This window comes from Aythya ferina (assembly GCF_964211825.1).
Source record: "Aythya ferina genome assembly, chromosome: 10".
Taxonomy (NCBI): Eukaryota; Metazoa; Chordata; class Aves; order Anseriformes; family Anatidae; genus Aythya; species Aythya ferina.
This window is the reverse complement of record NC_140306.1, coordinates 14,152,270-14,179,870: the sequence shown is the minus strand read 5'-3', so window position 1 is coordinate 14,179,870 and position 27,601 is coordinate 14,152,270. Positions and strand designations below refer to the sequence as shown.

The 27,601-nt window shown below is 45.3% G+C and overlaps 1 long non-coding RNA gene across 1 annotated transcript; it reads left to right on the top strand.

Moving 5' to 3' along the window:
* The first annotated feature begins 899 nt into the window (after window positions 1-899).
* On the top strand, window positions 900-3,996 carry LOC311442304. The gene is made up of 3 exons (XR_014696553.1): window positions 900-1,011; window positions 1,342-1,364; window positions 2,910-3,996. It is a non-coding gene; the product is annotated as an uncharacterized lncRNA (long non-coding RNA).
* The last annotated feature ends 23,605 nt before the right edge of the window (window positions 3,997-27,601 follow it).

The following is a 27,601-nucleotide window of genomic DNA, read 5'->3' as shown; positions in this document are numbered from 1 at the left end:
GTTTTTTCTTTAAGAGGGTGAAGAAGGAAGTTATGCAGTTCAGCTACAGCATGGAAGATCACAAGATTAACAGCCTGTCAAAAACTATGAATGCTGTGCTCCAGTTGGGCATGTACGCCCTTCCCTCCAAACTAACAGCCCCGTTCGGTCTGCCCCTCACTTCTGAACAGCCATCTGGATGCAGACCCGTGCCTTCCTTACTGGCTTGGTCCTAATTACCCCAAAACTTGCTGACAATTACTATGCCAGCAGCTCAGTGCAGCTTGCAATCAAAAAGAGCTGAACTGCCCTCTCCTGGGAGCAGTGCAATCAGCAGGGCAGCCTCTAACAGTCAAATGCATCATTAGCAGGTGGAAAAAGCTGTTGAAATGGGAAATGAATGCATCAGGCAGCCTCCTCCAGATGGACTGCCTAGCTTTTCAATTTGCAGTTTCACTCAAGTTGGACTTTGTGTTTTGGATTCAACCTAAACAGCATTTCTTCTCCCGCCTTCATAAACAAGTCTTTTTGCATCAATTTCTTCCTAGGTTTACACAGGTAGGAACCTATAGGTATTTTTAGATTAAATCAATAGGTCAAAGACTAAGCAAATGCTGTGTCAGAACAAGAGCATACAGAGGAGTTGAACAAGACTGATATAACACAAGCCTGAACAGGCAACTGGTACTGTACAGAAGCTTATCTGCACTCAGGATTTTTTCCAAATTGGCTGTTAGTTTACAAGAAAAAGGGTCCCAGGTCTATGTGCAATGAGGAAAAGTAAATCAGCCTGCAGCTATAACCCAAAGCACAGCCAAAACGAACTCACTGAAAGCAAAAAGAGCTTTCATTGTTACTTGCTTTTGTGATTCCCGACTCCAAGCAAAGGACCTGTAGTTGGGGGACAGATTAGTGACAATGTGATACAACTGCAGACATCATCAGCCTGCCCTTTCGGGTCCCCACAGACAGGAAGACACTACTAGCACAGAAGAAAATGAGGAGTTAGCTTACAAAGGCTGCAGGCGATATGTAAGTTTATATATATATTTTATACATAAGGTTTTTAAAGTAGTTTTAGTAACAAGAAGCTGGAATTGCCAGGAACATCACTATACAAAAATCACAGGGTAGGTGATTTCAGCAATTTACAGAGTGGGGGAAGTGGCAGTTATTATGTTAATTAGGAAAACTTCTAGGGAAAATATAGAAAGCAGAGCCCACCAGGAATAAGATGCATCTATGCTTTTAAGATAAAAAGCATTTAAGCTACCTACCTTAGCCTCAGATGTTTTTATTTCTTTTTTTTTTTTTCCTTTAAATAAAGTTACATTTCTCCTATAACTTGTTCTTCCTCTGCAGGCACTCAGGATAAAGAGGATCAGGTGAGTCACTTCATGAATATTCTTGCATCCATATGGCACACACAGGAAATCCATTAGAATTAATATTTCTTTACATGGCTATTTATGTGAGTAAGCCCTCCCTTCAAAGTGCTGCTGCTGTTCTCTTAACATAATAATCTTGATAAATTACTCTTCTCTTCAATGCTCCATAAGCAAGGAACATAAAGACTCAGCACTGCTACATTAAGACCCATTACTCTTCTCATTGCAAAGAAAACACCATATTTTTAAACATGTTTCCACCAACAACAGATGCCTCTCTACTTTTTAGAAGCTTCAGATGCCATTTTTAAGTTAAAAAAAAAAAAAAAAAAAAAAAAAAGAAAGAAAGTCTGCCATCACTTATAATTATTAAAAATATCATTTGTTGCTGACAGCTTATTGCTCCCACGTACATTTGGGTGCTATCCCCATTTGTTTCCTGATCAGCCCCAGGTGCTTCTGGAGTTTCAGCCTGCCAGGCATCTTTGATGGGACTCTTGATACACACACAAGCTGTTGAATACTGTGAGCTCAACAGGCCTCAACAGCTAGATCCCCACTTTGATTTCAGCTGGAGTCACTCTGCTGAGTACAACTCAGCTGAGCAAATCTCCACCTGCTGAGGATCTGCTGAGCTTCCCATGCAAGGCTTTCCCATGTGCATTAGGTTCCACTTGAATTAATTTCTCTGAAGAGCAATTGGCTTTTTTATTGTGTCTTGATCATAATCAGATTGACTAAATCTTTAAGTGCATGGACTGGTTCAGAAAATTCAAGTATGCTCTACTGCTCATATTCGGTCTGTGGGTATAGGATTTTGTTCATTTTTTTACAGAATATCTAAGTTGCAGCAGGGAGCCCTGTGAACTTTGCATCACGGACCTGGCCTCCTTTGCGGGACTGCTAGATGTAGGTCACACTCACAGGATCAAGGGGGCTGAGTGACTTCCAACCCATTAATTTTCCTCCTTCCTTGTATACGTGTATGCTCTGTTCTCCCCCCAAGGCTGGCATCCTCCCCCTACCTAGCCCATATAGTCCCATCCCAAGACTTTCTCTCACACGTAGAGGAAGGGGTAGCCAAAAAGGCAGCATGAGCTGGAAAGTGGAAGCATAAATGGCAGAAAGAAATTGAAGACCACAAAATCTTAAAGAAATAAAGGATGTTATCCTGCCTGTGAGAGGTGGATGGGACAAGGGACCGTTTACAGGACAGAGTAGGAAGGAGAACCAGAACAGGGCAGCTACTTTCTGTAGACTTAGGAAAGCAGACAAACCCGGTTGTGTAAATGATGTCTCCCAATTTCTTGCCAGAAACAGACTCAGTGGCTAGGAAGCCTTGCAAGGAGCAAAGTGTTGGCAGCAGGTGGTGCCATCTGTCCCACTCCAATTCCTTCTTGCTCAAACAATTTATGTCCCAGTTTGTGAGGAAGGTAAGAAATGAGAGCTCCAACTTATAGTCAGGGAACCAAAGGCAGGAGGAACCAGCAAACTAATTTTAGCTAAATAAAATAACTGCTGAGTGATGCCTTCTCTCCACAGTCTACCCTCTGTCCCCTGTGACTGAAGATGACCAACTAGACAGAAAATCAAACCACCTATTCCTTTGGTCTAAGCAGGTACTGGAGGCTGGAGCAGGCCCACTGCCCCGCAGGGCTTCCTTCCCTTCCAGCCTTTCTGCTCTGCACTGAAGGGGAGGGAATTTCCCAACTGTTACCTGAACATCCCTACGCCCTACACCTGGCTGTGCAGATGGGTCTCCACTAGACAAAAACAGTCCGTAGGCACTCCAAGTCCACTCTCCTGAATACAGTGAGCAGTGTGAGTGGAGGCACCCAGCAGATGAGCGCAGCCTGAGCTCCCAGGCACGTTCCCTCACATGCTGCTGGTACTGCTAAGGGTGCACTGGCACCACAGGATGAGGTGTCACGTGCAGGTTGGTGTGTTCTGCTGCCAGGCAAGTTCAGCTGTTGTGAAAACTCACCTCCACTGATGTCCTTCCTTCCTTCCTTCCTTCCCTGCAAACGCCAGAAGAGCAAACCTTTCCACCTGCGTGGAGCAGCCCTCGTGGCACAGCACACACTGAGCAGGTCAGCAAGCAGCTGAGCAGAACACTTCCCGGCACACCAGGCACCACAACGCGCAGGGAGATCAGCTTTCGTGACTCCCCTGTGTCCCTGGAAATTAACACAAGCATCAGTAACCCTTGAGCTGAAATGCAAAGGCCCAGGACATCTCAGGAGAAGATGCATTGCTGCCTCCCTCCTGTGCATCACCATTAGTGCTACCCTGAGTTTGGCAGCACGGTGCCACCCCTGTGAAACAAGGTCAGACACTGCCTGGTACATCTGCCCTTCCCTTGTGCCAGCTGGGGCTGATGCACTTCAGACAGTTTTGCACCATTTCTGCCAGCACTGCTTCATTTATGGCCAAAATAAAGGATCTTCTTCAGCAAGCCTATCTTACATCTCGCAGACAGTTTCCTTTCTTAGCTCTGTTGTAAGATGTACCCGTGGATTAAGCGCTCTGGAAAATGCTGAACAATAAACATCAGCTCTGCTCTGTAAGCCAGACCCTGCTGCAACCTCAGCAAAACCAGCCAGCAGCCACTGTGCTCTTTGCTTCTACACTGCATATAGTACAAGAGGCTATTTCTTCCCCTTGGACTAAACCAGGTTGAAAGAAATAACACTTTGCTCTCCTGAGCTCACGACTAACTTTTTTGGAGCAGATGTCAAAACAAATACCTTAAATACTAAGTAAAATTGGTGTTATAACAAAGCAGCAAACCCCCTCAATTTAGTTACAGTTCCTGCAGTTCCTAAGTTAGGAGAAAAACAAAGGGATTCACTTCTGAGTGATACGGAAGAAATGACAGTAAGTGTTTGGCACAGCTTAAATTAATTTTATTTTGGAGCCATTCAAAATGTAGACTTTGGATGAATTCCTCATGGAGCGAAATAAAGAATTGCTGGCACAATGAGGAATAATCTCCTACCCCAACAAATGAAACAGGGCTTAATTTGATTTAATTTCCCCAATGGTGCAATGAATAATATTCTTTGTGGATCTGTGTTTCCACTGGCAATGCTTGTGTTTTCACTGTGCTTGACATCCTCATGATGCAGACATTTTGCACAGGATGCTGTCAGAGAAGAGCATGGAAGGATCAAAGACATCAGTGGTCTCTTATGGACCTTCCCTGACTTGCCCATCCAAGTGCTGAACTGTGGTACCATGGCAAAGCCTCTCCAGTGCTCCAACACAGAGCATTTTGGCTCAAAAAGCCCAGAACTGGGCTTTTAGTGTTACCTTTGGGGAAGTCTTGGGCACAGACCCTTCCCATTCCTTCTCCTCCCCTTACAAGTCCAGTAATTCACAGCTCAGAGTAAAGGGCAGGGGAAAAGGGGGCTGGTGTAGAGCTTAAGACGCACCACAAGTTGCTGGTAACCACATGTGCCTTACTTCTAAGCACTGACAGTCCTAAATATTAAGCAGAAAGACCTTCCCTGTTCCACCTGTACTGCAAGCACCAGAGTATTCAACAGTCACAAAGTAGTCTGTTTGTTTTTCACTTGCAACCTTAAAAGGAAGTGAATTACCTCAAAAAAAAAAAAAAAAAAAAAAAAATGTCTGTGACTGCCTGGTCTTCATAGAACACCGCAATAGCAGATAAATGTTCCTCTTATAGAAATGAACATTAGCACCCTCAGATGACATTTTTCATTCTGTGAATTGCCCAATTACTTCAGAAAGATACAGTGATATTGTTGAACACTGGTATAAACTCATTGATCTGCTCCCAGACTTACCAGTACACACAAAGGATGGCAAACACTCCTGGCTCAGAGTTTCTATAATGTGCCTTATTGATTCTCTGAAATGCCAAACGGTGCAGTTGTTTTCATACATGCTGAACTGCAAAGCCCCCATGCACAGAGAATGCCCGGTCCTTTTTTCTTAAAAAATAAATAAATAAATAAATATTTATTTTTTTTTTTTTGCTTTTTACTGAAATGTTTTGTGTGAAAAGATAAGTCAGCTGTAAGTAACACATGCGGATTTTTGCTCATGTTTGTGGAGTGTTTTTACTCAGAGAGAACTAAAGGTGGATTTGATCAACACGGGGTTTTGCAGAGCTTTTTCAGCTCAGACTAGCATAGGTTTAATAAACTTGCCCAGACGTGTCTTATGAACGCTGGGTCAGCCTTGTCCAGGACTCCAGAGCTCTCTGGCACAGGCTGCCCATGCAGGATGTACAGGAACAAGCGAGTCTGTTCGTCCCAGATCTGCAGCCTCCAGCCACTGCACACACACGCAGAGTTTATTTGAACTTGCATAAAAGCCGCTTTTCCTTCAAAAACCCAGGAAAATAGGAGTCAGAAAAACATCTGACAGGCACAAAAAAAAACTTATCACTGACTTTAAGGCTGCTTTCAAGTGACTTTAGAACCACACAAACTTCACTGTAACTAATGCTGTAACTACCCAGTAGGATTTTGAGGTCTGGTTTGGTTCTTTACAATGAGGCAGTTGCTAGTCAGAATGCTTTTGTTCTCTCACCCTTAGAGCATTCTCGTGGATAATGCTTCAATCTCCAAGTATGATTTTTTTGCCAATGCAGTTCTACTGCTTTCCCTGGTGCTGTCTGCTTTACCAGCCAGACTGCTCAGAGCTAAGAGAGAACTTTTTCTTAAGTACTTTAATTGTTTAACCACTCCTGAAGCAGAATGGTCTCCTTCCACCTACACTAATCGTACAGTAGTTGCATTGCTCATGCAGCTGTGTTCAAGTGTTGCTAAGACACTTCTCTGAAAAACCACAGGAAGCAGAGCTGAGTAAGTGCGTACCGTTTTCCATAATTGGCTCTGGAATAGCTCAAGATTTGCCCCACTCTAATTTTTATCAGATTAATGGGCATCACAGCCTGCACAGCTCCCCCAGGAGCAGCAAGATGCCCAATGGACCACATGTGCTTTCATTACACCTGCACCAGACAGTGCAGACAGCGAGGCAGGAAGCAGACACAACCTCCTAATGGTTTTATTCCAATGTTTCTATGGGCTCTCATCAAAACAGAGAGTACTTTGCAACACAGCAGATGCTGCTCCCTACAGCATATGAACTGTGGTTCTTCCTACCTTCTTTCAAGGCAGGGATCGATCCCCAAACCGACATGTGCTCTGCATAGCTGGGGACAGGTAGGTCTCTTGCTCCAATCCTCTGCGGGGCTCAGCCACTCGTGTGTGCTGCATCTGCATCTCCTGCCTCCAAGCACGGCGCTGTGTCCCCTTGGGGCTGCCAGCAACCCACAAGCTCCCAGCAGGCAGGAGTGGGGCTCCCGGCTGGAAAGAGAGGGGAAAGAAAGGGGAAAGAGAGCATCAGCAGCAAGCAGTTAATGAACTGATCTTGTGGGGTTTGGGCTCTGAAAAGGAGCAGGAGAGGGGGTAAAGGGCAGAAAAGCACCCAAAGTCCAAAAGATCATCTCCCCTCTGCCCACATCAAGGGGTGCTGATTTGTTCCCCAGTGACAAGAGAAGCAAACACCCATCCTGCACCTCCGAGTACCAGCCAGCAGAACCAGGTTAATGTGCAACTCTGATTCATATGAAGGCTGGCCTTCTCCCCTGGGATGTATTCCACCCCTAGAGTTTAATTAAACTCTCCTCCTTAAGCAAACAGTATATTCTTACGAGATTCTGAAGACAATTTATTCCTCTCAGTTGTTTTTTTTTCTTCCAGCACTGTATGCAGTCGTCTCTTATTTATACCACACCTTCTGCACATTCCACACAGCAAACCCACGTAGCACACTATTAGCGTACGGTAGCTGCATAGGCTGTTTCCAAAAACTTACAGTCCTGGGCTAATCCCAGTTAAGTACAGAAAGCAAAGATCAATTTTACCACATCTGAACTAGACCCGATTTAATTCCAACTGACACATTCAAATGACAGGTTGGGAAACACAAGATTTTGTGAGGTCCTGAGCTGAATTACAACCAGTTGCAGGCAGTGGACTGGAGATGCCTGTTGTGGAATACTCTGCTGCTGTTTATTAACTTCTCTGTCAATGAGGATCACTGCTCTGACAGCAGAGAGGCTCATGCAAAGTCATTGTCCATCTGCTCGCAGCTCCCATCCGCGGGTAAAGGACCTGCTTTCCTTGCTCAACTGAAAAAAACTCATCCGAGTTTAAAAAGCAATAGGAATGCCTCTGCGACTGAACCTAGCCAGCTGCTCAGGTTGCTTTTGAGGGGCACTGCCACAGCACAGCAGGAAAAAGCCTGCAAAGCCATTTAAAACAGCCTCCTGCTGCAGAGCCCGGCTTCTTTTCGCCCCCTGTCACCACCCAGGCTCCTCAGCAGCCTTCACCTTCAGACAAGGGCTCGGCCAACGCCACATGCTGTTGCTTGCCATCAGCTCCAGTTACAGAAATGCTGTTTCAGCATCCCAGGGTACTTTTAAAATGCTGTGCAAAAAACCACAGTGGCCAGAAATGAGTCATTAAGGACTCTAGGTTCTGATAGTTGTATTATCATGTACAAATGAGTTAACCAACTTCCTCCCGACAGATATAGCTACTGGGAAGCCTGGTACAAGTCTAAATAATTCACTGAGTTCAGAGTTTAGAATATAATAAACTTACTGTATGCTGCACTCCCTGCAAAGCTTCAGGCCCTAGCACTAGGCAGGTTGCATCAGGTACGCTCACGTGATAACGCTAATTAGATAATAAACCTACAATGTAAAACAAATGATGTCTAGATAAAAAAACATAGTAGGTGTTGGAGACTTTCTCTGTCGGAAGAACACAGACACATGCATTATTCTGGAGAGAAGTGAAGAACGACTTATCTAATTGAAACTACAGGGGTGGAAGAGGGAAGGGGCAGGAAAGACAGACGGTAATTATAGGAGCTGGAAAGTGGCCAGGACACTGGGGTTAGAGCTCCACACTTTAAGAAGCCATCGAGAGATCTTATGTAATTACAAACCATCAAGAACCTAGTTTTAATTCACATCCAAGTTAGACTTGGCAGCAGGGCATTTATTAGCAGTCCACAGCACTGCTTTTATTTGAGCTGAAGGACAGAAGTCACCTGTATCTTCACAGCCCTAGCCTTCCTGCCAACTTCCTTCAGCGGTTTCTCATCCAAACACTAGCAACACCCTGGAGACCCAGCCCCTGGTGCAATATTGCATCCCGGGAGCTGTGCAGCTGCTGGCAGCAGCCTCCTTGACCTGGCTTCCCGCGAGCAACTGCAAAAGGGTTCAGGAGTGCTGCCTGCACGGCCAAGGCCCTGCAAGCAGCACTGTACAGGGAGGGTGCAGTCACCTCTGCCATCCAGCTGAATTTCCACATCTGAAGATGTCTTTGTGCAGCCTCCTCTCAACGGTGCGCAGCCATTGCCTCCTCTGGGGACAAGCAGCAGCCCTACGGCAGCAAACAAGCCATCAGAAATTCCCTTCTCCAACCTTAAAAGCCCCAAAGCCCATTTCATCGTACCTTTGGCAGTGGCAGGGATCCTTTTGCTTGCAGAGAACATAGATGGTGCTGCTCCCAAGATCTGGCAGTTGTTCCTGTTTTACTGCCCCAAGTTTGATTTGGAAAGAACGCGGCTCGCAAGAGTTGAAGCAAAATGCCAATCCCACAATTTGCCATTTACAAATATGCTACGTGTTATTGCCAGGCATGACATAATAGCAGCGTAACAGTTTAAATATATTAAATGTGCCACAAACATCTAAATTGCTGTTGATATGTTTCTGAAGGATCAAGGAGACCTGAGAAAAGAGAAACCCACTTAATTGGGAACAATTGCGAGTGCTTGTGCTAACATCAGTGCCCCCAGAGACTGTCTGGGTCCCCAGCCCCAGCAAACAAGGGCTGAGGAGATGAAGCTGGAGATGACATTTAGCTCAGTGCACAGCCTTGCTGTTAGAGCCCTGCATGCATGGAATCTGCATACTGGTAACCAAAAGAGCCAAAGGATTAGATTTCAAATACACCTACTATCTGGGGCCTCTCTCAGCCCTTTGTTTTACCAATGTTAACATAATGCTCTCATGAACACACTTGCTGGAGTTGTGGGGGTTTTTAATTGTGTGCTTCTTCATTAATTACTTATTTGCATATTTGTTTCCCTTTCTGCTTCAAAAGCAAGTCTCTTCTTTATCTCACATGATCAGATCCACTTAAGAACAAACACCATAAAAACACATTTTTATATAAAGGAACTCTTTCCTAAACTTCAAACTTCCCAGCAGCTTCTTCTGTGTATTTCTTTCCAAACATCAACCTCACGCATCACAGAAAGGAACCATTTTATAATTGGTACCGATACAGAAACATAAAGGTGGTCACGAAAAAGGCTCTTTGGGCACCCCACAAAGCTCAGTGCTTGGAAGCTTAATACAAGATCACTTTATAGAGGCTAGGTCAGGGGAATTTGGACACTCTCAGTATCTGAGGTTCAACCAAACATCCCTGCAAGGCCCCCTGGCTTTCCCTAAGAAAAGGATCTATACTCCACCACGGGGGATGCACATTTTGTAGTGTTTTGTGTCCCGAGTGTCGACTTTGTGATGCTTTACTTGGCAAATCACCCTCCGGATTACTAGATGGTGGCACAAATGACTGCTTCATGGCACTGCACGAGATTTCCTCTGAAGGAAGGGAGCAAGATTTGTTTTTCAGCACGTCTGGGGATATTTGCCCTTGAAAGTGCTGCTGAGAGAACACCAATACTCATGACAATCCAAATTCTGGGACACTTTTGGACCCAGATAATATTAAGGAGAAAAAAAAAATAAATTGAAAGGTAATTCCATTCTTGTTATTATTATTATTTTTAATCTCTGCTCTATGAATTCTTGCTCTCAGGGTTTAACATATTGGTCATTTTTTAAATCTCATCAGGCACTACCCTACTAGGCAAAAAGCAAACCTCCAGGCACTTATTATTCAACAACAGACTTAAAATTAATGCAGCAATTTTTAGTTACCTCCAAGCAAAACAAAATCATTTCCAGAAGTTTACAACTTACAGAAAGAAAAAAAAAAAAAAAAAAAAAAAGATGTCTTTGTCTTCTTTGGGAAACAGCAGAGAGGAAGTGCACAAGTTGCCCTGCAAAAGAAAAGAAAAATAAATCAACATATGGAAGACAACTTTCAGTGCATCTCTGGCTGCAGCACATTTTTCTTTGGCTGAACCTCACCTTTTGTAAGCCCAGAAGTGAAGCCAGAGAGGGTGCAACTGCACGTGGCCATCTGAAAACTCCACAAAAGCAGATGCGAACCTGAGACGCTGCTAAGGGGCAGCTTCCCAACAGGCACTCGTGGGCCTTTTGTTTTATTTCCCAAAGGGTAGAGAGGGACACAAGGATATCAGTGTACATTTGAGCACCATAAAGATAAAAAGAGAGTGGGAGGGAAGGATCAGTTCCATCCGCATTAGACACTTGCTGCTCAGCAAGGTGCTGTTGCCACTCTTTTGCTCTGCAAATGGACGCAGCTTTCACTCCTGCCTCCAGGAACCTCAGGCTTTACTTCTGGGTTTCTTTTCAGGCTTGCTCTGCATTTCTCCCAAGGTGCAATTCCCCCACAGGAGTGTCCCCTTCCAAACAGGGATGCTCAGGGAGCCTCCTCCCTGCCGTGGGGGGAGCCAAGGAAAGTACAGCTCCCTGCAAAAACCCCAGCTGACAGAGTGTCTCCCCTTTCCCCTGTTACATACAAAGAAACATCGAAAGGAACGGCAGCAGCTCGGAAAGACAAGCCTCAGCAGATGTTAGCACGTAGCACCAGCTGAAGACACTCAGGGGAAAAGCCCTCGGTGGGCCGTCCATTTAAGCCTCCGCTTGGCTCTGTCTGGCTCTTGGAGCAAATCAGCCTCGGTGCCAGCCCTGCCAGCCCGACAGATTGGCTCGAGAGGAGACAGACCGGTGAGCCAGGTACCGTGAACATAAAACACGGGGTTGCTTTTTAATTGCACAGGCCCCGGCCAGAAATATTGTCCGTGCTGGCTGGCCTACAAGAAGCAACATGCCTTTTATTGTGCCAACACACAGGGACATTTTATTCAGAAATTCAATGGATGCATCTGCTGCTGCAATGGCCAAGCTTCTGCCTCGGCAAGCCTTGGACCATTTCTTAGCTAAATGGCCAGGCAGGTGACAGCACGGCCAAGGCTCCATCCTCCTTCCAGTGCTGGCGTTTCACAGGGACGCAGAGGGGCGAACACCACGTTTTGTGGGTGTGGAGAAGCCGCACACGCCAGATTTCGATTTATACCACAGGCACCAGAGGTGCTGTCTTGCTTGACTTCAGGGAATAAATTCACCTGAGTTCGTGAGAGAAGTGCTAAGGTGAGCAGAAAGGGGGAAGAAAGGGAGGGTGTCAAAAGAAAGAATCAGCCTTAGGCTCTGCAGAAAGCTGTGAAAAGTGCGTGGGAGAACGTGCTGCCCTGTCTCCAAAATCCCTTATCACATTCACTCTTTCTGTGCACACTCAGGAGACAGGAAAATCCCCAAAGAGCAACTCTCTCCGCCAAGATTTATGGGAGAAAAGGTGCCCAGAGACATCCAGCAGCGGTGTACCCCAGGCACAGGGATACAAACAGCAGCAACCCCACACTACATCCTTGTGAGGAGGTGCAAGTCACTGGGTTAGAGGAGCACACAAAACTTTCCTGGAACAGGCTTTATCCCACTACATGATTGTGCTCTGAAGAAATTTAAGCCACTGTAACGTCCAGCCAAAGCCACAGGAAAAAAAGGCCTGCAGGCACCAATCCAGGCAGCTGGTTTGATGCTTTATCTTAGCAAAGTTAACAGCCAGGCTGCAACCAAAGTGAAGACCCCAAAACCTGCTTTCCAGCCAGTAGAAGGCTTCAAAATCGTAACGACAAATGCACCCGATGAAGACACAAGTACCTTTAAGCAATTTTTCAATCACTCTGTCTCATCCAACTCCTCCCCCCCCCCAGCAGTGCCTACAGCCCCAGTGAAAGCACTGACTAGAGGGAGAAGGCAGGGTGTAGGGGAGGAAGAACAAGGTCTGGCGAAACTCCCCAAGTTTCTGCATTCCAACCCTGGCTCCAAAAGAGACCTGGACACACCACGCCAAAGGCCCTGGAATCAGCAAATGCTTTGCAGCAAGCACACACTAGGTGTACGCCATCGCTCAGGTCACAGCCAAAAACTTTCAGGCTGAAAATCCTGCTGAGATTAGCCAACGCTCACACAGTGCAGCAGATCGCCAGATTTACACGTGCACGAGATGAGAGAAGCCACAACTTCCTCACTGCCGGGGTCATCGCGCTCCTCAATTTCAGGAAAATTCAAGAAACTGGTGTTTGGGAAGACTTCCCCAACAGGAGGTCACATAGGACACCCTGCAGACAGGTAGCAGGAGGGCTTTCCAGGGTTATTGCATGCACAGATCCTGAGCTGCTAACAGGTTGGGAAGGGAGCTCCCTTCCCCCAGCAGAAACTCAGGAAATCAGCCCCTCGGAGATGCTCGCCCCTCTGCAAAGCACGCTCAGCCAGCCTCAAGGAGCAGCCTCCTCTGCCCATATCCCAGAAGGGAAACCCCAGAAGGGAAAGGCAAGCCCCCAAATCCTCCCAAGTAGGCTATAAGATCACAGACCGGCCGCATCCCCCTCCTTACAGCAGGGACAGCCCTCAGCTTCTTGCAGCATCTTGCAACCCCAGCCCAGGCAGCAGCACGCTGTCAGCACGTGGTTCTCCTTATTCCCTTTTAGCCCCTGGGCTTCAAGAAGACCCACACAAGGAACTCAGGTTCCCTGTAGGTGGATGGCAGAGCAGAATCCCGCGGCTGTTATCGAGGTGAAGGCTCAGCAGGGTTAAATCCCGGGCCCTGCAGTGCCTGCCAGAGGCTGAAGCGCACGTGCGCGCAGGATTAAGTCACATCTAACTCCAAGCCTCCCATGTACAAACATTTTAACAGCTACCTCAGTACACGCGGATTAAAAACGCAAGTGAAGAAATGCAAAAAGCTTAAGTGGGCCTTTGGTGCGCACAGCTGGGGCCAGCTGGCACGGGGCTGTCACGAAGCGCCGCGCCGCTTCGGTGGAGTGGCAACCGAAAGGCCATCTCCCCTCTCCTTGAAATGCTCCTGAAACAAAGCCTCGTGGCTCAGACCTGCCAGAGCTCCTTTATTTGGACCGAAGCTCGCTCACGCTTGGCAGCGGTCCGGTGCAATTTGAAGCTGGCTCAGACCTAAAGTGAAAAGAGTAATGGGATATTTGAAATCTCACTCCCGTTTCTCCTCAGATCTCACTTATGTAAAAAGCTCTGATGTTGGTGGCTGAGCTCCTTAAAACATAATCTGCACAATGTGCCACAGTAAATAAACAGATTTAAGCAGCAAGTCTGTTTAAAAGGAGTTTATTTAGAAAGCACACACATCACTAAAGAGAGCTTATTTCTTATCTAAGTCCCAGCACTTAGAAGGCAATCCTTCAGGGGTGTTCTGCAGGCAGTGTGAGATTAGTTTTGTTTGCAGCAATTATTTTCAGGATGTTCTCCACTCATATTAAGAGGCTGGAAGTTCAGTTAGTTTCTTGGCTTGGGGATTAGAGAAAAGCTGGAGACATTAAAAGAAATAAAACCCAACTTCAGGCAAAGTTACGCGGAAGAGTGACCTTCCCTGCTCGGGTGGAGCAGCCTTCAGCAGGGGAAGCAAGGAGAGCTTAAGGCACTTGGACCTGCACACGGAGGATTTGACAGACCGTGGCTTCAGCCTCACTTCTTGTGGGGAGCCTCAACCAAACGCAGCAAGGTGTCCGGACGGTGTCTGCATCAAGCGGGCTGGCAAAAACTCCAAATTCCCTCTGGGAATCAGGCAAAAGCTGATGCTTGTGCAACCTGGAAGCCTTCAGGCCCTGCAGAACCATTATGCCCATTCCCCATGGGAATAAAGCCCACAAGAGGGGCTTTGATTTAAAAGGTTAACAGGAGAAACAGCAACTTCAGCCCATAGCTTTCCATCCTGCCACCCAGTGGATCTGGTTCTGTGCTGGCTCAGGAGGACAGCGAGCAGCTGCTGAAGCTGCAGAAGCATTTCCTTTGCTGGCTGCTCAATCATCTGCACCTCAGGGCTTAAATGTGCAGAGACCCACAGCGTCTGGAGCTTAACTCAGGAGCTAAGATACCTATTTAATAATATTTAATCTCAAAATATTACGTTCTGATTCCAGTTAGAAGGTTTGCACCTCGATTCTCCAACCTGAGGCCAGTTAGTCTTTCTAGGAGCAAGGAACCATATTCTGCTGCACGGACTCACACTCTGACATTAACACAAAGCGTTCCCAGCATCCTAAATCCCACCACGCTGTTTCCTTCTACTCCTGCTCTCACTCCCACACCCACGAACAGGCCCAAATTGCCAGTTCCAAGGCTCACGAGACTGTGGGCTCCCTCCGCTTGTTTACCCCTGATTTCTGTGCCCGGTACAGTAGCCCTGGCAGTGCCATCTAACCAATTCAGGCAGATCCTGAGTGTCTCCTTATTTTTTCTGATGTCAGTGTCTGTGGCCTCAGATCTGAGCGCGCCCAGCTGGTACCGGGCCCATGCTGACTGTGCATGTATTGAATAGGGAGTTACCAGCTACAGCAAATGGCATCTGTTCTACAAAGTGGTTTTTAATGTTGCAACAGTGGTGAAAATATTCTGGAGAAAGTCGGCACTTCCATTGTCTCAGGAAATTAATTCCACGTGGCACACTGTTACCCTTAGTTGTGCACGTGTATCGTAAATTATAACTCCACGTGATGTGCACCAGAAAAGAAATGCTTACACTATTTCATGCATAACCTTTTGCCCATGAAACACACAGCTCGTGAGTGGCTGGTATGAAGAAGCGACGACCGCAGACTACTGAAGAATAACAAGCTGAGTGGAAACTTCATAGCCCACTGGATCAGCAAGAAAGTGCCTGGCCATCGTGACACCCCCTCTCACTGAAGGCAGCACGTGGCCAGGGACACACATCGGCTTGGTTTCCTTGGGGTGGGTGCACCGAGTGCTGATTGCAAGGTATCACACAAAGCAAAAGCAGCTTTATTTGCTATCTTTGTGCAGTAAGTTAGAGACGTGCCTTGGCAACTGTCCTCCACAGGCTGTTTTGGTCCTGTAGTACATCTTCCACTGCAACGCTTCGCAATGAGCATTTCTTACCAAGACAGTAACAAAAAAGGTTAAATATTGAATGGGATTTCGAGTACGCAGATAGCTAGGCTGCTGAGCATATCCATTTTTCTTACATTATTCTACCACCAGCTTTCCTGAGAGCCCCTTTGGCTTTCATACTTAAAGCTTCCAGCACTGTTCATCCTGCCTGCAGCCAAAAAGGCTGAGCTGAAGTCTGTCTGCCTCTAATTTGATCTTAGCATCTTTACACATTTGATTATTTACTGTAACAAGGGACAGAAATTCAGACAGACCTACTTTTTCAAACAAATCATGCCCAGCCATCTTGAAGACATCTCTGGCTACCTGGAATAATCAAATCAAACCCCTCTGTAAAAGCAGGGATCAATGATACCGAGCCTCACCATTACAGCATTTCATAGACGACTTGGCCGAATACAGAAATGTCATGTTTTTTCCACTGCACTGCTCCCTGACTCAGTCCCTGGGTGATGCTTTCTAGGAATTTTCAGTGCCGTGAGCCTTTCCGCTGTCTTCCAAGGTCATGGTGTTATGTGCTCTGACACCTCTCACCGTCACTCCACATTTGTCAGGTCTTGCTCATTACTGCAAGCTGGCAAATACAACAGTTTATACTTCAGATTTAAGGCTGTAGGTCCACGTTGCTCAAATTTAGACAGCAAATCTGCAAACCTGCTACTGATACTAAAATAAACACCACTCACAGAAGGAGCTGAAAGAAAAATGCGGGATTACTGGTCTTTGTCTTCTCCTTTCAACCAACTCATTTTCCTAAGGACACATCGGACAAGGAAGTAGCAAAATTTTGCAGGAAACATACACAGAAGGGACTACACAGCCATCCTGAGCACCGACACCTCCAGCAGCTCTGCAGGGCTGTGGTTTTCTTCAGCCATGCTGACCATCCTCTGCAAGACCAGCCAGCTCACCGAGCACAGAGTTTTAGTTAAATAGTTAAAGAAAGGAAAAAAAAAAAAAAATACACAAACAAACAAGTACAAAGGTTCTACTTCATTTTTACCCAGTGCTCTTTTCTTCTGTAACTGGGGCATTTCAGCCTCTGAAAGGCTCTCCTATTTCTCTGCTGATATCTCCAAACACTGCTGCCCATTCCCACGTACGGCACCCACATTTCTAGGTGGGCTCTTTACATAAGCCAGGTGCTTTTGAGCTCATTTTCTTAATCCTTGTCAGGCTGACAATTGTATTCATTCATCCGCTGTCCATTCTCACAGTCACTGAAATGCCTTTTTCAGGGCTATCACATCTTTACATTCCAGGAATAACAGGCTGCTCTGAGCTAGTCCATCCTCTCATTGCGGCACGTGCTTCCTCATCTAAAGGTCACAGATTATCCCTAAATTCTCCATAACACAGAATTACTTCTGGGGTAAATGTATGACTTGGCAAAGCTGAACAGCATCATGGCACAAACCTCTTGCTGACACCACCCAACCTCACCGTGAATTTTCTTTGTATTGTGAAGTTGTTAGAAGTTGCTCCTCATCCATGGAGCAAAACCTGAGTGGCAAGCACCCCCAGCAGAAGTGCAAGAGCTTAGCTAACAGTAATTCCCCACTTGGGAAACATCTGGGACAACAGCATGCAATGAGAAGTCTGTGGTTTGTACCAATAAGGTAGTGCTGATGTCAAAGCTTTGGGTGGCAACTTTTGGGTGGAATACAAAGGAAGAGCTCTGTATAAATGGGATCTCAAACTACCTTTTGCTTCGTTATATGACTGTGCTGGAAATAGGTATGGAGATAGCCTTTAATTCATCCCTGCAATGATCCAAACAGCTCTGATACACATCTGCTTCTTTCTACTTGGTCTGTGCTAGGGCAGCTGCAGAGATGTTTGTTCAGAGCAGGAGCTTGTCACAATTAATACTGTCCTGAGCCTTAGCAGACACTGACCTTCCAGCCTAAACCTGAAGTCCTCAAGCATCTTGCTACAAAACTGTTATCAAATGTTCACAGTGGGCAACCCGGCTAGTGAAACAAAACCTCTAATTCTTTATGAAACATTGAGTCCTCGGCTTGCAGAATTGTCTGAAAAAGCTGGTACAAATAGCCCAAATGTCAACCATTCTAATTGTGCAGCTGCAGCTTGCTACCAGAGGTTGTTCACACAGCTTTGAGCTGGTAACAGGCATGAATAATTTCCTGGACGAGGTAAAAGATCCATATATGTGGTGGCTTACAGCTAAATTCGGAGCAAACCTTTCCGACACAGAGCACCATGCACCAGGCACCCACAGCACCTGCTCCTGGCTGAAAAAGCCACTGCAGGAATAAGGTGGGCAACAGAGAGGGTGATTATGTGAGCTCTGCCCTAGGCAAGTTTTCACCTACTCGCTAATGGCTGCACAGGTTTCATGCGACTTTTTACTTTGGAATGCAATAAAAGTAGTTACCATAGCAATTTCCACATCGCTTGATACTTGTGCTACCTCTGAGAGTCACAGCACCTTTTTATAGAAGCTCTTACCAACACACCATGTGAACTTTTGATTTTTAGATATTTTTGGAAGAAAAGAGACAGCTTAAGTGTCCTGAGATTTTTGAACCCTATTGAAAAGTGGAGCCTTTGTTTCAGGGGGGAACACTGTATATTGCACAGTAGAAACTTATTGCATTTCAGAGGAGAGAGAAGAAAGGGGCTCGTTCCAGAAGTATTCATCATCCGCAAGCCATCCACAAAGAAGACGGAAAAATGTCTGCCTAAAAGAAGCCTCTTGCTCCATCAAAGATACGGCATGCTTAAAGAGAAGTTTTGTTTCCATGGTGACTGAATTTGGAGTAAGAACATCCCCTGCATCAGACATGGCGAGATCAAAAACCCAGTTGCTTTTGTTCACTCCGCGAGCTGGGTTTTTAACCCTGCCTCATCCAAACAAACATCCCACTTGTATTTTGCTCTCCCATCTTGCTGCGTACAGCTTCTCTTTGTAAAAGGAGGAGAAGGGAAAAATAATAAGAGAAACCTAATCATGCAATCTTAATAATTAGAAACAGCACTGGTTTTTAATACCGTACCAGAATTTTCAGAAAGCACTATTTAAAAAATAACACACCAATAACCTGTATGCTAAAGACAATTATGAGTTAGGAATAGGCCACTGATGTACACGTTTTCCTTTATTTTCCTCACCTCTCAGATATAAAAGCTCACCCTCCTCTCACTCTATCAATCTCATGGTTTTCTAAGGAATGGGAAAAAAGGGTTCTCAGCAGCCAGCTTTGAAGGGATGACTACCTGGAGTATGGTCACGTGTAGGATGCAGCAATTCAGGGCTGAAGGTCCTCAACAGCCACATTTGGATCAGTCATCTGCCTGTTTATAATTCTGATCTCACCTATATCCCGTAAAACTGGCAACGGCTCCACTTGAAGCAGTCAGATTGCTGCCTTTCAGCCTAATACCAGGCATGGGACTTGAGACAGAGGTCGTTAGCTTGAGCATCTCACCTGACGCGTTGCCAAAGCACCGCACGATGCAGCAAGGACAAAAACCACTCGTGGTGTGAGCCTGTCACTTTCTGCTGCTCCTTAAATTTACCTGGGCTGAGCGTCAGGTTGCATTCACTGGAATCCCAGTCTCTGGCACGAACAAGATAATTTGCTGAGCAGCTGCCTGAAGGAGATTAAATCCAGATACTACATACATGACTCTGGGCAGCCTAGCTTCCCTCCTAGTGCTCCCAACAACCTCCCACACTGCAGCACGAGGAGAGGGGATGTTACAGCACCACAGGAGACTTTGCAAGGAAGGCAATTAATCGCCTCATCTGTAATCTGGGAAAAAAAAAGCAATCAATAGGTTTACTAAAGAGCAATTGCATCTGTTGCTATTGCCAAGAGTCAGGTGACATTTCACAGCCAACTCCCTGCATCTGGCAGGAACTTCATGAATTTTCACAATGCAACCAGCGTATCATCCGCTGGAAACAACGCTCCCTTGCCCTGTTCGATAAGAACCATAACCAGCTCAGATGGAAGCAGCTGAGTGTAAAGTTCCCTCCACTACATCTCACCCCTAAAGATTTTCATGGAGGTGAAACTGGAACAACGTTGTGCCAGAGCAGTACCGACAGGCTGCCGGTAGTTCAGCACAGCAGGGCTAAACGACAAAGGGACAAATGGTGGGATCCATCACTGCTCTGGGGATGTTTCTCTGCTGCTGTCACACATTGCGGATTGTTTTGCCACTGAAACTGAAGGGCTAATTTTAATGCTTGCTACAGTCACAGAAAGCAAGATCTGGCACAGCCACTGAAGCCACTAGCACCTTCTGGTAGCTGCAGATGATCTACTGCCATGTGGAAGGCATAGGAATAGTATGGAAGGGGGAAAAAGAGTCTATGGTAACTCAGAATAAAAGCAGAATTCTTTTAGAAATACAGAAATCGGAGTTAACTTAAAAGGGTACTTGACAGTCAGTTGCTCTAGCATTTCTGGCCATCATTTGCCAAGTTGCACAATTTTCAGCATAGAAAACTTTATTTTTTCCAGCAAACAAAATGCTCCAATACTTCTTTCTACATAAAAGAGAGAATGCCAGCTGCAAGCAACACACTCAAAAAACAATGGACATTAGATGTTTCCATGTAAATGTAGCTGAAGGATTAGAGCCATCATTATCCAAATTGCCCAATGCTTTCCAATACAAGACCCTCTGTCAGTTATTTATACCATTGCCAGGCTTTAGGCTGAAAGTTTACATGCTGAGTATATGCCTCAAGCAATTTCTTTCATCTTTTTTTTTTTTTTTTTTTAATTTCAGCTAAAGCAATACAGTGGTTTCTGAATTGAAATGAAAAAAAAAAAAAAAAAAAAAAAAAAGCCAGAATGTTGCTTTGCCCACAACAAAAAGCTTTCAACCTTTGCCTCGCCTGCCTCTACCACCCTTCGACTGAGCATGCAACTCAAAGCTTTGGCAACTCGTGCTGTTAGAGCAAGAACATTTTCTGCCATCGCCAGGAAAACCCACCCATATTTAGCCTCTTTGCTAGTTTTGGGGAGGGGAATTAAAAAAAAAATAAAAATAAAAAAAAAAAAAAAAAAAAAAGCTGGTATTTGCCCATGAAATAAACATTCAAGATTCTTTTTCTGAAGTATGGCATCCTACGCTTTGGCCTTCAAATGTACTGTTTTGTTGACTGCTGTCAGCAGCACCGTCTGGAGTCCCAGGCTCCACGCAACCAAGCAGGCAGAAGCCTGATGCTGAATAAAACATCCCCCCCTTCACATCCCCTGGCTCCGACTACTTTTCCAACACCGCATTGCCCTGTCAATACACATTCTCAGTAGACTGACTGGAGAAACAAACAAAAAGAAAAAAGCACAGAGACAATCAAGCCCAATTAATTTAGAAATGTGAAAGGTTCTTCATCACTGTCTAAAGATGGGATTTTTGTTTTCTCTCATCCTGTTTCGTATAAGAGACAATAGAGGCCTCGTTTTCATTTGGAGCTGAACAAAATGATGGTCCAAAATTAAGCTTGTTTACAAAAGCTAAGGCTTTAAGTCCTTCCAAAAAATATTTTTAGTCTACTTTGAGTTAAATGAAATGAAATGCTCTCACTCAAAGGTTAGCTACAAACAGGACTGATCGCTGAGTCGTATCTTGTGATATCAACAGCTGAATAGGACAGCTCTGGGCTCACTTAATGATGGGTGTCTAACAAGGTAGCATGAAGTGGCCTCCCTCACTCAACTGGCTACTAAGACCAGGCAGTTAATTTCTAGACAGCAACAGCTAGATGAAATGGGTCTTATCCAAAGATAAATTTCATTAAAAACTGAATATCAACTGCTTCTGCTCCCAAAGGAAAAAACTGCAGGATGAAAGCTGGGCTCTCCTCACGTCTACACGTGCCCGCGGCTTTGTCAGGGATTCCAGCTGCAAGCATCAGCTTGACTTGCATTGCTTTCATCGTACTTTAAAGAGTTCTCTTTAGAACTGCAACATGAAATACGTGGAAATACAGTCATCGTTTCTTAGTTTGGAGAAGCATTTCTGGATCCTGCACAGTCAGGGCCTGGGAAGAAAGGTTCTCATTGTGTCATGATACGCCAGAAGGATGCAGGGAGGGGATACAGCCCTTTTGCCAGTCCCAGCCATGAACGTCATCTTTAAAAAGATAAAGGAAGCAAATAAAACCTCTTTCTTTAGGTACACCACTGCTGTGCAAGCATGTGCTGCTACTCCACTGCAAGAGAGCAAACACAATCCCTCCCATTGGCTTGTGTTGTCATGCCACGAACTTTTTCCAGAATTGCTACCAAGGCAGCTCAAGTTCTTGTCTCCCAGCCTCTTTGTTACCTGAGCTCCTCACAGCTGCCCATTTTCAAGGCATAGCTGAACTGTCGGTTTTATATTCTGGGTCAAAGGGTCCCATGCAAGTGTGCATCCAGCATCAGTATGCTGGGATGTTTTGTGATAGACGTATCACAAATGTGTGCTCAGACAGAAACAAGCTTTACTTTTCACCACAATCTACTATACACAGCCAAATCAGGTGGTGTCCCTTTCTTCCACAACCTCTGTTTAATCTCATTAATACAAGGTGTGGCTGACAAAACAAATGTTTCTAGTCAGCGTGAATTAGGCAGCACCCTTTTGAGCTTGCTGTCCAACTTTACAGAAGTTGCATACACCAGAAAAAAAGGAAAGAAATACATCAAACAGTAGAGCTTAATAAAGGTTCCCAATTACTATGTTTTCTTCTTCAATCCTAAAACTGACATTTACGACTAGAAAGAGAATGATAATGATGATATGAAAATGTTCAAATAGAGAAGAAAACATTTGAGAGGTACTGTGCAGAGGCCAAGAATTTAAAAAATGAGACTGGGAGGAGAAATGCATTGTATTTCCAAACCAACTAAAGCCAGCGGTCAGTGGGTTATAAATTGCTAAATAAGATGCCTGTTCATAAAAGCCCTCTCCATGATTTACTCATTAGTACTTATGAAAAACCAGGAGCCTACTAATGCGATCACCAGAGCCTGTTACTCAAAGCACCCCTTACAGCCTTGTGACAAGCAGCCTTTTGAAGGATGAGAGAAGGATGGCAAGAAGCAATTTGGACACAGCATCATGTCACTCAGCCCTACCAAAACCCACAGACCGCAAGAAATCGGATGGCTTAGTGCAGCACCACATCTCCAGCAGCACTTGTGCCTGCCAGCATCTTGGCCAGGGAGCCAGCAATTCTGCGTTAGCCATTACTTGTCCTGCAGATCCAAGAGTCTTTCCAGGCTCGCCGGTGCTCTCCTTCCAGTTATTCCGATCCCCAGAGCACTGTGATTTTCTGCCAATTTTGCATATGCTGCTGTTTCCAGAATTTCCAGTTCAGTGTTTACACGTGTTTCACAATGATCACTCCTAACAACCATTGAGAGAGACAATATTATCATGTTTTAATTTCCTACAAACTGCTGGCTAAGACTGCACAGAAAGTCGTGAGTGCCAGATGGTCCAATTTATTTTATTTATTCTTTCAGCATCTATACAGAGCCATAGGCACTTTACACATTTTGTCATTTTCAATCATAAACACTTTGCCATCACCCCGAAAATTCTGCCAATTGCCTTGGCTATTACTTTTGCTATATCATCAGCTACCAGTCAGCTCTCACAGGCTTGCCAGCACCACAGCTGAAGTACAGTTAAGAGAACTGCAAATCCCAAACTGCAAACATGTCTTAGACAAACTGACTGTCAAGCAAATCCTGCTTGGTGGCAACCGTAGTTTTTACTTGGAAATCTTCTCATTAAGTCAGGTACAGAGCACGACATGAAATCAGCAACATTCACTTTTTCTTGGTTCAGATGACTTGAAACTCTTTGTAGAAAGAAGCAGAAAGCTTGGGAGCTGTTTTTATTTCTCCAGTTGGCTCTAACTTGGCTGACTCAGGAAGATGGGTTACTGAGATAAATAGTGGAAGGACATCAGCTAGAAGCGACTGTCTTAAGAACAGAAAGGAAATACCAACATATTCCTTTCTTATTTTGAAGCAAGTCTATGAAGAAATACTCTTTGTTAACAGCCAAAAAGGAAAGCAGAAAGTTATCAAGCAGTTGCAAAAAGGGAATTTGAATTTAGAGCTCCAGACCAGCAAGTGTGTAAGTAGACACTTGAGAGTGCTTCTGAGCAGAGCTGGAGCCCTTTGCTGAGGCAGGATCCACCTCCCCATCCAGGAATAATGGAAATTGTTTACTCATCTTTCAGCTTGAGTATTTGTGTGTGTGTGTCTGAGAATTCCTGCGACAGATCCTACAACACAAAGGAAAAGCTGCTTCCCAGCCAGTCACAGACCTAGCCAACGTGAAAGTGGGATCCTTACCATCTGCTACCTGGAAGCAGTTCAACATGCTTCATTTCATCAAGAAAAACGATGAAGGCAACTGTTGTGTTACTCACAGTTATATTTAATAACAAAAACCCTAAAATCTCAGTTTCTTCTGAGGCCCAGGCTTCCTGGAGTCCCTGGTCAGATCTCCCTCCTGTCCCAAGCACAACCAGCTCAGGAACCATCCACACCCTTTTGGTGTCCACAGCTGCTGCATCCTACCAGCTCTGGTCCCACTCAGTTCTTTTACGTACTAATCTAGGGGTAACTAGCACAAAGTTGGATCAGAAGAGCATGGCAAGCATTTCAGGATTAGTAAAAGTTCCCAAGTATTTTATTTATGGCCTGTAAATTGACTTTTTTTTATTTATTTCATTTGTTTTGGCACTTACTGAGCTGTTAGATTTCCAAAGATATTGGAAAAATATCTTTTGTCATGGACGAAAGCTGGGGGCTGCTCCACTGAGACCGGCAAGTGTGGAGATGGTCTGGCTTTCTTATTTATCGTGCCACTTAGCTTCTCCTCTGCCACCAGTGTTGCTCAAGTCACTCTGTTGTACTGTGCATTTGCCCAACAGCCAACCAACAGAATTACTTCTATGCCATAGGACAAAGCTGTGATAACACAGGCCGGTCACTCAGGAGAAGCAAGAGCCTACACTTCGTTTATACGGAAAACAGTAACTTGCAACAGCTTTAACACGTGAAATATTCTGGATCAGGTAACATAATCATCAGTCTATGCTCCTCGGAGGCCAGTAATGCACGCTCACCACCTCACCTAGGAAGAAAGCTTGGCTATCTGAAGCTAATTAGCTAAAACTCAGTTTTGAAAAATAGTATCTGCATAGGAGAGTTTGGCAAATGTTTCTTTTCCAAAGCATTTAATTTATCTGAACAAAACACTGCATTTTAGCTTTAATTACAGCTTGACCAGCTATACTGTTGCTTCCCAGGGAACTACAAATCTGTACCACAGAAGCAGCCAGACTGCCTGGATTAACTTTTTCTTTTTTTCTTTTTTTTTGGAAGCACTGTAAGTCAGCTGTTTGACCGCTCTTCTCTCTGGGTGAGAGCCATACTGGATACAGCTTTACAGTCTGACTGCAAATCCACTGCCTAGGGAAGCTGCTAATCCAGAGCCCCGCAGCTGTATCGCAGTCTGAAGTAACATCTCTGGAGCTGCTGAAGATGTAGAAATATTCTTACTCACTTGACAGATGATTGGAAGGAATTTTTCAGGCAGGAAAATTCAAAGCATTGTGTAGATGTTATTCCTTAGACTATTTATGTAAACATCAGTGGGAAGAGTAGAGGAATATGGCAGACAACAGAAGCTTCCCAGCTCAAACCATACCTTGGCAGGCCGATACCCAGACTGTGAAGGAAGTCGAATTTTTTTGTTTCTATTAAGACAGCACTTAGGAGAACCTCTGTGCAAACTTCGAGCAGTTGTTCAGAGATTACTGAAGTGATGTAGAAAATGAAGGACAGTTCTGAGAACATCTTCATGTTACACAGGAAAGATGTGTAGAGGGAGTTTCTAGGACAAGCTGCAAAGAAGCCTGTGTGTTATTTATACAGGCATCCTAAAAACGCCCTTCAGTTGCCATGTGGGGGGTGGCAGAGGAGCGCAGGCAGCATCCTAGGAGTTGGAGCCAGTGCAGAGATGGCTCAGTGCTCTTCTGCTTCTTTTCTGCAGCACAGGGAGGAGATGAGACTGGCACTGGTCTCTTGCCCACAGTGCAAGGGTCTTGCAGAGACACTGGCAAAGTGCTCCTTGCTGCACAGGACAGTTCCCAGTGCTGCAGGGCCTGAGCACTCCCCCTGCTGTCATCTGCTAAAGGACACCCTGTGCAGGATTCCCAAGGACCTCTTCCCCAGCTCCAGGACTGTATTGCCACCACAATGGAAAACTGCAGGGCAGTAAAATATTATCCACGTTATTAGTGTTACAGTGCACTTCTTGAAAATCTCCAGGTATTTTGTGGACTTCTGGTACATGATCTTTCCTACTGTAAGTACAGTTCGAGTCATGCAGCTTTGCCCACATGCCACGATTCACAGAGTGCAGGTCACCCTTGCCTTTCAAAATAGCTTGACAAAATCCACAGCTCCTGAAGCTTCAAGATGCTTGCAGTTCTCACAAGTGTGATGCCTTGGGGAGGGAGATCACATATCACAGTCACCTATTTGCCAGACAGATCTTCCCCTGGCACGGACATAAAGGCAGAGAGACTTAGCTCCTGTCCCAGTAAAAAAAGGCTCCTTTGCTGAGATGGTGGCTGGGGCATTTCTGGAGTAACTCCGTTACGCACGGATCACGTGTGGACATACTTGGGCTAGGTCTGCTTGCCTTCAGGAGGCAGGCTGGTGTTACGGGGGAAATGCAGAGGAGAAATGACTGCCTGTGATGAACAGCCAGACTGGGGCAGCCCGGGCACGAGCTGCTGGGAGGGGGCTCTACCAAGATGCAGGCTGCACGTCCAGCCCGGGTGTGCAACAGCCGCACTTCTGCACAGCGGTGCGTGGCTCCGGCTGCCCTCTAGTGACTTGCTGGCAGGCAGTTCAGGATCCACTCTTCCAGCATGGCTTTAGCTGCTGACTGAACTCCTGTTGGAGCCGTAGATCTGCTGATCCAGCTAGCAGTTAACGGCTGTAAATTTGGACATGATTTTGATGTTTCACTAACCACACATTAGTATCCTCTCTCCGTTTTCAGAAAAAAGATACTTCCCACAGGCAGAAGCCAAATCTACCAACCACAAATGGGAAGAACAGACCGTGAAACCCTCTGCCTGCTTACGCATGTGCTAAAATCATTAGTGCTCCTCTTTCTAAGAAACATTTCTTAGCAGTGAACCAAAATATTTTCACTCAGCTTTTGTACTCTTGTTAAATGCAGAAATTATGGCTTACCGTGTTTCACCCCAATTTACCAGTTTTGACAGATCACCTCCACAACGAAGTGGTGGGTTTGCTCAAAGCCTCCACCCTTGAGCTCAGCCAGGCCTCAAACCTGGATCCCCTCAACCCCACCAAGGGGCTCTGGGTTATTCCACCTAAATAGTTGCTGTTTTTTTCTTTTAGTCCACAAGCATTTATTTGCAAGACAAAAAGATCAGTCTCCTGCTTCCCTGACACCCTTGTTGTCCCACAGCCATATTAGATATTCCTGCAAGCCTGCTTGTTTAAGCATCTACAAAGAAAAGTCATAGTATTAAACAGCTGCACAAAGACCTCTTGGGATGTTTCCAACCAACCTGATACAGAAAATTTCAGTTACAGACTGAGCTTCAGTTTTCACTATGTCAAACCTCATTATACTCTGCTTAAACGAATGGAGGAATAATTTATTTTGTCACAGTCTGATGAGACTCCGGTGCCAACGCTCCCCTGACCCACAGACTCCCTTCTGAGCCATTTAGAGGGAAGGAGCTGAAGACCTATATTTTTAATTACTTTGTAGCATGCGATTAAGATAACTTGGAGTAAACTCAAGGGAAAATGAAGAAAGAAATATTAACTCTTGAGAAAACCACAGTTGCTGACATGAAGCATACTCATTTCTTAAACAACAACAAAGAAGTCAAGTTGTGACTCATCGCGTGGAGTTGCCTACCTAGTCTGAAAGCCGGGCTGTATTATTTAATTTTTAGACAGAAAATCACATATAAATT